Source organism: Phyllobates terribilis, unplaced genomic scaffold (assembly GCF_046119375.1).
Source record: "Phyllobates terribilis strain yellow unplaced genomic scaffold, ASM4611937v1 Scaffold_12__6_contigs__length_324123572, whole genome shotgun sequence".
Lineage (NCBI taxonomy): Eukaryota > Metazoa > Chordata > Amphibia > Anura > Dendrobatidae > Phyllobates > Phyllobates terribilis.
The window spans coordinates 241,006,823-241,016,653 of NW_027362772.1; the positions used below are offsets into that span (position 1 = coordinate 241,006,823).

At 42.9% G+C, this 9,831-nt stretch overlaps 1 long non-coding RNA gene across 1 annotated transcript in view; it reads right to left on the reverse strand.

Annotated features, from left to right (window-relative positions):
• LOC141171536 (uncharacterized) overlaps positions 1-9,571 on the reverse strand; it is a 93,036-nt gene extending 83,465 nt beyond the window's left edge. The window contains exons 1-2 of the long non-coding RNA XR_012252336.1: positions 9,345-9,571; positions 9,114-9,259 (exon numbers count right to left, since the gene is read on the reverse strand). This is a non-coding gene — a long non-coding RNA (uncharacterized lncRNA). The remainder of the gene's footprint in view (positions 1-9,113; positions 9,260-9,344) is intronic.
• Between the last annotated feature and the right edge of the window lie 260 nt (positions 9,572-9,831).

Consider the following 9,831-nt stretch of genomic DNA (forward strand, 5'->3'; position numbering starts at 1 on the left):
GCAAATTGCAGTCCGCAGCCACCCCGGAAAATGGCGCGTTCATAGAAGCGCCATCTTCTGGCGCTGTACCCAACTCATCCAGGGCCCTGATGCGGTGGCTCACTGGGTAATAAAGGGGTTAGGGCCAGCTTGGCATTATCAGCTGGCCCTAAGCCCAAAATTCATGGGGTCACGCCAATATTAGACATGACCATCATGAATTTCTAGTAAAGTATTTAAAAAAAACACAACACCCAGAAAAAAGTCCTTTAATTGAAATAAACACACAATTCTTTATTGTTCTAAATTAAACCATACTTACCGTCACGCCCATTCCAGCTGAAGCCAACGATCTCCTGAAATAAAAGAAAAATAATAAAGCAACATCATCCTTACCTTGCGCTCCACAGTGTCTCTCTGTGAGGGCATCCAGATGAGCCGAGTTAATGTCCAATGAACTCGGCTCACCTCATGCACGTCACTGACAGCGTGGGAAAATTCTCCTGCACTCAGCGCTTCAGCGTGGGAGAATTCTCACACTGAAGCGCTGAGTGCAGGAGAATTCTCCCACGCTGTCAGTGACGTGCAGGAGGTGAGCTGAGTTCATTGGACATGAGCTCACCTTATGCACGTCACTGACAGCGTGGGAAAATTCTCCTGCACTCAGCGCTTCAGCGTGGGAGAATTCTCACGCTGAAGCGCTGAGTGCAGGAGAATTCTCCCACGCTGTCAGTGACGTGCAGGAGGTGAGCTGAGTTCATTGGACATGAGCTCACCTTATGCACGTCACTGACAGCGTGGGAGAATTCTCCTGCACTCAGCGCTTCAGCGTGAGAATTTTCCCACGCTGTCAGTGACGTGCATGAGGTGCGCCGAGTTCATTGGACATGAACTCGTCTCATCTTTATGCCGTCACAGCCAGACACTGCAGAGCGCAAGCATGCCTGCGCTTCTCAGTGTCTGCGGGATGACAGGCTGGATGGCAGCGTTCTGCTGCGGTCCAGCCTGTCATCTCGATGTAGCAGAGCTGAAGCTGTCGTGGGAACCATGGAAAGGTAAGGATGATGTTGCTTTATTATTTTTCTTTTATTGCAGGAGATCGTTGGCTTCAGCTGGAATGGGCGTGATGGTAAGTATGGTTTAATTTAGAACAATAAAGGATTGTGTCTTTATTTCAATTAAAGGACTTTATTCTGGGTGTTTGTGTTTTCTTTTAACTTTGACTATGGGGTTAGTAATGGGGGTGTCTTATAGACGCCTCTCCATTACTAACCTGGGCTTGATGTCAGCTGGCATTATAAGCTGACATCAACCCCAGCCCTATTACCCCCTGCCACCGCTACAGGGCAGCGTGGAAGAGCGAGGCTAAGTGCCAGAATTGGCGCATCCTATGAATGCGCCATTTCTGGGGCGGCTGACGGCTGGTGTTTCTAGCCTGGGAGGGGGCCAATATTCATGGCTCCCTTCCTGGGCTATTAATATCAGCCCCCAGCTGTCTGCCTAGCCTTTGCTAGCTATTAAATTAGGGGGGACCCCACGTCATTTTTTTGGGGGGGTCCCCCATTTTAATAGCTAGTAAAGGCTATGTATTCAGCTGGGGGCTCATATTAGTAGCCTGGGAAGCTCCGTGGGTATTACCCCCTTCCCAGGCTTCAAACATCTGCCCCAGCTGTCTGCTTAACCTCCGCTAGAGACTAAAATTAAGGGGAACCCCACGCCAATTTTTTTTAATAATAAATCCTTTATTTTAATACTAAATGACAAGTACAGTAACCAACACTATCACTGTACTTCATATATATGTGACTGACATGTTTCTATCTATCTAATCTATGTGTGAAGCTCTATTCTGTCTGTTATAAATTGTCGGGTACAGATGCTGAATTGCCGGCCGGCTTTTTTAAAGAGACGGTGCATGAAAACACTATTATTTTTTTAATAAATCCTTTACACTAAATGACAAGTACAGTAAGCAACATTGTCACTGTACTTCATATATATGTGACTGACATGTTTCTATCTATCTAATCTATGTGTGAAGCTCTATTCTGTCTGTTATAAATTGTCGGGTACAGATGCTGAATGGCCGGCCGGCTTTTTTAAAGAGACAGTGCATGAAAACACTATTATATTTTTTAATAAATCCTTTACACTAAATGACAAGTACAGTAAGCAACACTGTCACTGTACTTCATATATATGTGACTGACATGTTTCTATCTATCTAATCTATGTGTGAGGCTCTATTCCTTCTTGTCTAAATTGTCGGGTACCGGTGTATGCCGCTGCTGAATTGCCGACCGGCTTTTTTAAAGAAAGCGTCTTCTGAGCAGTTTGTCAGCTTTTGGACACCTTTGAAGGTGTTTTCTATGTGTTTCTATGTGTTTTTGTTTGCCTGCCATTGGTTTTAACGGTGTTCGACGGTGTTCTAAGGTGTTCGACGAACAGTTCGACGAACAGTTCCTCGAACATCCCGGTGTTCGACGAACCGAACCGAACCCGAACACTACGGGGGTGGCTCAACACTAATCACTACACCGCCTCTGTCTCTTCTAAATTTTGCCATCCGAATATTTATTACCCGCCTTGTCCGTTCGATGGCCGTGATGTCTCGCGCACCTTGCCATACCGCTATCGGCACAATCTCTGACCATACTATAGTTAGTTTTGTGAAAATTTCTCTGAAGCGCTCAGTGTCTAGTTTCATTATTGCCATTTGTTATGCGCTCTTGTGATGACCTAGGTTGTTTCACCCGGCCTGTATAACTAAGATGACCGGACCTCTTGCCTCTCTCCCTACCTTGATTACCTCTATTAGTACCTGTGGCCATAGCAGGCCTCTAATACCTCTCCAGTTGAAATATGTATTATGAAACTCTAATTTCCTCCCGCCTGAGCGAACTTTCGCCCTTTTTTCTGCCCAATATATATACGAGTAGCCTATCACCCACACTGCTGGCTTAGCGTCACCTGTAAAAGAAACAAACCACGTTAGGATAACAAGTCCGGTCTTATGTATCTCGCCAAACACGTGGATCGCCATCTCCCTATCCTCTGAACTTCCGTTTCTGACAGTCCTGCTCTTGCTACTTCCATGGCCGCGCCTATGGGGAATGAGTGTGTCCCGTAATCTTTGGGGTGGTTCCCTGCCGATGTTATGCATTTATTAAATATAGCTTGGAACTGGTATCTTGATAATGGCGTTCCATCAATGTGTGATAGGAAGAAATTACTTTGTGATCTGATGGTTATATATGTTTTTACTATTGTTACCCGACTCAGTGTACCGTTTGTGGGTTGTAGTAGTACCCAAGTGCCCCTGTCCGCTGGAACCGTTTTCGATTGGCGTATGCCTAGAAGTATTGCATTATTGGCTATGACTACGTCCTGGTGTAATAAGCCTCCACTGGTGGTAATTTTGGATTGAGGGACTAATTCGCTTATGCATAGCGCCCCGAAGAAGGCGATCGCAAATGCAGTAGACGGTAGTGTTGCTTCAAATTGTGAGTGTCATGTTAATGGTGTTAGGGATATGATGTGAGAAATCAGTTTTAGTGACACGGGATGGGACGTCTACACTCCTGACTTGGCTGACCCCTTTTCCACCCTTTTATGGATTGTCTGATGATGAATCTCTTTGTCACATCTCCCCAATTCAGTAGTTGGAAGTGAAATGCTACTCCGGTCAGACACCGTTGCGCTGACGCCCCTGATATGCCCCTCATCATTAGCTGGTGGAGAAATTCTATGGTGACTTGTAATCTGGCTTGTTCACATTGGTCAACCCGTCTGCCTGCTACTAGTCATGTCCACTCTTCCCATGCCTTACCGCATGCTTGCCACGTCGACGGGGCAACTGACGCTCTGATTAATGGCATCAACTATTCGCCACTAGATCCCATAGGGAGGGTGGGCAACTGTTGCCCGATGGGTGGGCGTTGGGGAGGAGCTCTGTGAAAATCTGCCAATTGAATTGTGATAAAGCGTTATCAGCAGCTTTAGACCCCTCAGCATTGTGGCTAGCGCGGACCCATACATTGTGTTTTAGGCACAGGAATGCTAGCAGGCGTAGTAGGCCTAGCACTGGGTGAGATGATGATGCCATCTTATTAATGCAGTGCGCTAGGCTGGTGTTTTTTGGTATGAAGCGTATATTTTTGTTAGCCAGGAGCGCGCCCCATAATTCTATTGCTACCACTATTGGGAAGAAAAATTATTTTCCGGGCTAGATGCAGCTAAAAATTATTATTAATTTCAAAGCTGGTGGAGCTTGGTATAGATGGCCTAATACAATGAGTACCACACACTGCTAATATGCCCAAAATTATTTTACAGGCAAGATGCAGCTAAAAATTATTATTAATTTCAAAGCTGGTGGAGCTTGGTATAGATGGCCTAATACAATGAGTACCACACACTGCTACTATGCCCAAAATTATTTTCCAGGCAAGATGCAGCTAAAAATTATTAGTAATTTGAAAGCTGGTGGAGCTTAGTATAGATGGCCTAATAGAATGAGTACCACACACTGCTAATATGCCCTAAATTAGTTTACAGGCAAGATGCAGCTAAAAATTATTATTAATTTCAAAGCTGGTGGAGCTTGGTATAGATGGCCTAATACAATGAGTACCACACACTGCTACTAAGCCCAAAATTATTTTCCGGGCTAGATGCAGCTAAAAATTATTATTAATTTCAAAGCTGGTGGAGCTTGGTATAAATGGCCTAATACAATGAGTACCACACACTACTATTATGCCCAAAATTATTTTCCAGGCAAGATGCAGCTAAAAATTATTAGTAATTTGAAAGCTGGTGGAGCTTAGTATAGATGGCCTAATAGAATGAGCACCACACACTGCTAATATGCCCAAAATTATTTTACAGGCAAGATGCAGCTAAAAATTATTATTAATTTGAAAGCTGGTGGAGCTTGGTATAGATGGCCTAATGCAATGAGTACCACACAGTGCTACTAAGCCCAAAATTATTTTCCGTGCTAGATGCAGCTAAAAATTATTATTCATTTCAAAGCTGGTGGAGCTTGGTATAGATGGCCTAATACAATGAGTACCACACACTACTACTATGCCCAAAATTATTTTCCAGGCAAGATGCAGCTAAAAATTATTAGTAATTTGAAAGCTGGTGGAGCTTAGTATAGATGGCCTAATAGAATGAGTACCACACACTGCTAATATGCCCAAAATTATTTTACAGGCAAGATGCAGCTAAAAATTATTATTAATTTGAAAGCTGGTGGAGCTTGGTATAGATGGCCTAATGCAATGAGTACCACACAATGCTACTAAGCCCAAAATTATTTTCCGTGCTAGATGCAGCTAAAAATTATTATTCATTTCAAAGCTGGTGGAGCTTGGTATAGATGGCCTAATACAATGAGTACCACACACTACTACTATGCCCAAAATTATTTTCCAGGCAAGATGCAGCTAAAAATTATTAGTAATTTGAAAGCTGGTGGAGCTTAGTATAGATGGCCTAATAGAATGAGTACCACACACTGCTAATATGCCCAAAATTATTTTACAGGCAAAATGCAGCTAAAAATTATTATTAATTTGAAAGCTGGTGGAGCTTGGTATAGATGGCCTAATACAATGAGTACCACACACTGCTACTAAGCCCAAAATTATTTTCCGGGCTAGATGCAGCTAAAAATTATTATTAATTTCAAAGCTGGTGGAGCTTGGTATAGATGGCCTAATACAATGAGTACCACACACTACTACTATGCCCAAAATTATTTTCCAGGCAAGATGCAGTTAAAAATTATTAGTAATTTGAAAGCTGGTGGAGCTTAGTATAGATGGCCTAATAGAATAAGTACCACACACTGCTAATATGCCCAAAATTATTTTACAGGCAAGATGCAGCTAAAAATTATTATTAATTTGAAAGCTGGTGGAGCTTGGTATAGATGGCCTAATATAATGAGTACCACACACTGCTACTAAGCCCAAAATTATTTTCCGGGCTAGATGCAGCTAAAAATTATTATTAATTTCGAAGCTGGTGGAGCTTGGTATAGATGGCCTAATACAATGAGTACCACACACTGCTACTATGCCCAAAATTATTTTCCAGGCAAGATGCAGCTAAAAATTATTAGTAATTTGAAAGCTGGTGGAGCTTAGTATAGATGGCCTAATAGAATGAGTACCACACACTGCTAATATGCCCAAAATTATTTTACAGGCAAGATGCAGCTAAAAATTATTATTAATTTCAAAGCTGGTGGAGCTTGGTAAAGATGGCCTAATACAATGAGTACCACACACTGCTACAAGCCCAAATATTTTTTCAGAGCTAGATGCAGATAAAAATTATTTTGAATTTGCAACCTGGTGGAGGTTAGTATGGATGGACTAATAGAACAAGTTCCACACACTGCTACAAGCCCAAATATTTTTTCAGAGCTAGATGCAGATAAAAATTATTTTGAATTTGCAACCTGGTGGAGGTTAGTATAGATGGACTAATAGAACAAGTCCCACACACTGCTACAAGCCCAAATATTTTGTCAGAGCTAGATGCAGAAATTATTTTGAATTTGCAACCTGGTGGAGGTTAGTATAGATGGACTAATAGAACAAGTCCCACACACTGCTACAAGCCCAAATATTTTTTCAGAGCTAGATGCAGATAAAAATTATTTTGAATTTGCAACCTGGTGGAGGTTAGTATAGATGGACTAATAGAACAAGTCCCACACACTGCTACAAGCCCAAATATTTTTTCAGAGCTAGATGCAGATAAAAATTATTTTGAATTTGCAACCTGGTAGAGGTTAGTATAGATGGACTAATAGAATGATGCTATGCCCAAAAGGTTTTACTTCACTAGGTGCAGTAAAAAAATTTGTATTCTATACACAGGCGGTGTAGCTTGCAACACAGATAGGCTACTCCACTGACTAATACACACTGCAGGAGGCCAAAAAGGATTTGCTTTGCTAGAATTAGCCAAATGCTGTGAAAAAAACCTGCACAGCACTGGCACAGACCTGCCTGGCAAAAAGTGATAGGAACTGATGTAACCTAGCCCTCAAAAGGACTGCAATTACAATTAGTCCCTACTCCCAACCTATCTATTTAAGAGCACAGACCTGCCTGCTAAAAGTCGTAGGAAATGATGTAACCTAGTCCTCAAAAGGACTGCAATCACAACTATTCCCTACTCCCAAGCTATCTGTAGATTTGTGCGAAAATTGGCTTGAAATTAACACTCAAAGTATAGCGCACACCGCAACAGTGGTGCCGTCTAACACGCAGCTGCAGCAGTGAGAAAATGGTGGCTACGTGGAAAATGGCTGGGTCTTATAGGTCAAGGACATGTGACATACACTGCCAATGACACATGCCCTTGCTTGTGTGAAAAAAAGCAGTTCGCTTCGTGTGTGCGCTGCTGATAGGCTGACAGATTGCTCCTCCCCACTGTAAATGCGGGAAAGAGAAAAAAAAATGGAGATCTTCATTATTTCTGCAGAGATCCATCCGCTGCCTCTCCCCCCCGCCCCGCTGTACACTCAAACTGCGTATTAACATTAATTTTCAGCATTACTGAGAAAAAATCCAGTTATGATTTTGGTGCACGAACAGTTATCGAACATAACCTCGAACAGCCGAATTTTTTTCAAATTGTTCGTGTTCGCCGAACGGCTCGAACACCGCCCAAAACAGCTCGAATTTGAGATTGGCGAACAGTTCGAGTCGAACACCGCTCATCTCTACTCACTAATTCTATCCATTTGTATTTCCACATCCATTGCTGCTAGTGAGTTTTCTTTAGGGCTGGTCCCCTTTAACTGGTCTATCAGAGTTGAATTGAGGTGCTGTTCTGCTGTGTTTTTCCAGACACTTTTTCTCTTCTCCCTCTACATGCTAATTCCCACTCAGGATTCCCCATACGGGCCACCAATGTTACATGCACGCTGCCTAAGTTTAGATAGGGGAGAGACAGGTTTCATGAATTCTTTGGAATCCTGGGGGAATCGTTACTCAGGGCGACCATATGCTGCAGCTTCTCTCAGGCACACGATAGATTAATTTGCTGACCAGGCACATCTGACAAGAGTCTTTTTCAACAGTTTAACAGTGGAATTTAATCTGAAGCATGGGCAGTGCAATTCAGGGATATTACAGCAACAATCTTCATTACAGTACAGTCTGAGTTTCTTGAGCAACTGGCTCCAGTAACAATACAGTAGTTTCTTCACAAGGCACAGTATTACAGTCTCTTCAGTAGTATAATTCAGCATAGATTAGATCTCTTAGCAGCACACTTCCATGCATACACAACCACAGGCTTTTCCTTCACAAGGACACAATAGTACACAGCATTCTTTATTCTGCATGGAGATGGAAGGGGGGAGGGTTTGATGAGGGAGATGATCCCTATGAAACAATTCATTCCAGTCCTTATCTTCCTGCCCGATAATACTCTGCACTGTTAATTCAGGGAGTTTATCTGACCTGTGTTTAGTTTCTCTCCTGATCTGAATCCTGCTCAGTTGCCTTCTGTCAGATCCAGATAACACACCACCTTTCCCTTCGGCTTCAGGCAGACTACAAAAACAAGTTCCCCACAATCCCCCTGGGGCTCTGTAAAAACACTCCCTGTCTCCTGTGACTGTGTTAACCCCTCTAGTTGCTGGATGCTTCTGAAGCAACAGCACTACATCTGCATGTCACATCATCTAGGAACTTCTTTTTTTCCAAGACCCCCAATCCAACACAAGATATAGAGGTCCTGCTATACAGCCTATTATTATCAGTAGGACATCAAGGCTAACAAACTGAATGTAGAATTCCTGGAAACCAAACCACTTTTATATCAGTTTATGTGCAGCATGAAAGACAGAAAATATAATTGCAAAGCTGCAAAATGTACTAATCAAGTATATTAACAAAATATCATACTTGAACTATGAAGATATTGGAGAGGAAAGCGAGCTGCTGCTCTCCAAATTGGAGATGCAAAAAGAGATGAGCACTGTATGCACCGCCAGGGGTGTAACTACAATAGGTGCAGAGGTTGCAATCGCACCTGAACCTTGGAGCCTAGGGGGTAGCACAAGTCCCTCATGCTGAAAATAAAAAGACCAATACTTGCAATAACTGGGGCACCGCTGGAGGTTTTGCATTGGGGCCCATGAGCTTCAAGTTATGCCGCTGTGTGCCGCACTGTGTTGTCCGATGTATTACCCATGCTCGGCTACTTTGGTTGCACCTTCTTAATCACTCCTGTTCATTCCCTACAAAGGAAAAGGATAACACCCATATTAGACCCCTTAGATTATTTTAGTGCCCATGATTCACAGTAGTTCCCATAGTGCCAACCTCATAACCACAGTGCAAGTCACACTCGCATGCCCCATATATCTCCCTCCTTCACTGTCACCAGGCAGGAAGGTATATGGATGATCGTCTATGGCTTTTTCCTGTAATTTCCTCTTCTTGAGCTGGTGCATCCTGGTACAGAAAGATATCTGTGCACTGTGACCACTGCATTGCATAGCCTACTTGTTGAGACAAAACTATGCTTAGTACAGATTAATGCAATTCCTGCAAAGCTTGCCTCCACAGGGCAGGGTGCTGCCACAGGCGCGGGCTCACCTTAACTGAACTAGGGTGCAGCCCTATAAATTGGAAATAAATTACCATTATTTGGTATTTCTTTGTCTCCCAAGGTTACCATTGGGAAAGCAATATGATCTCAGCATTAGATGTTATTCTTCAGGGAAAAGTCTCTCTCTAGGTTTGACTACAAATAAAGTCTCACTGGGGAATCTCTCACTTCACGTGTAATTACCGTACTACTGAGGCT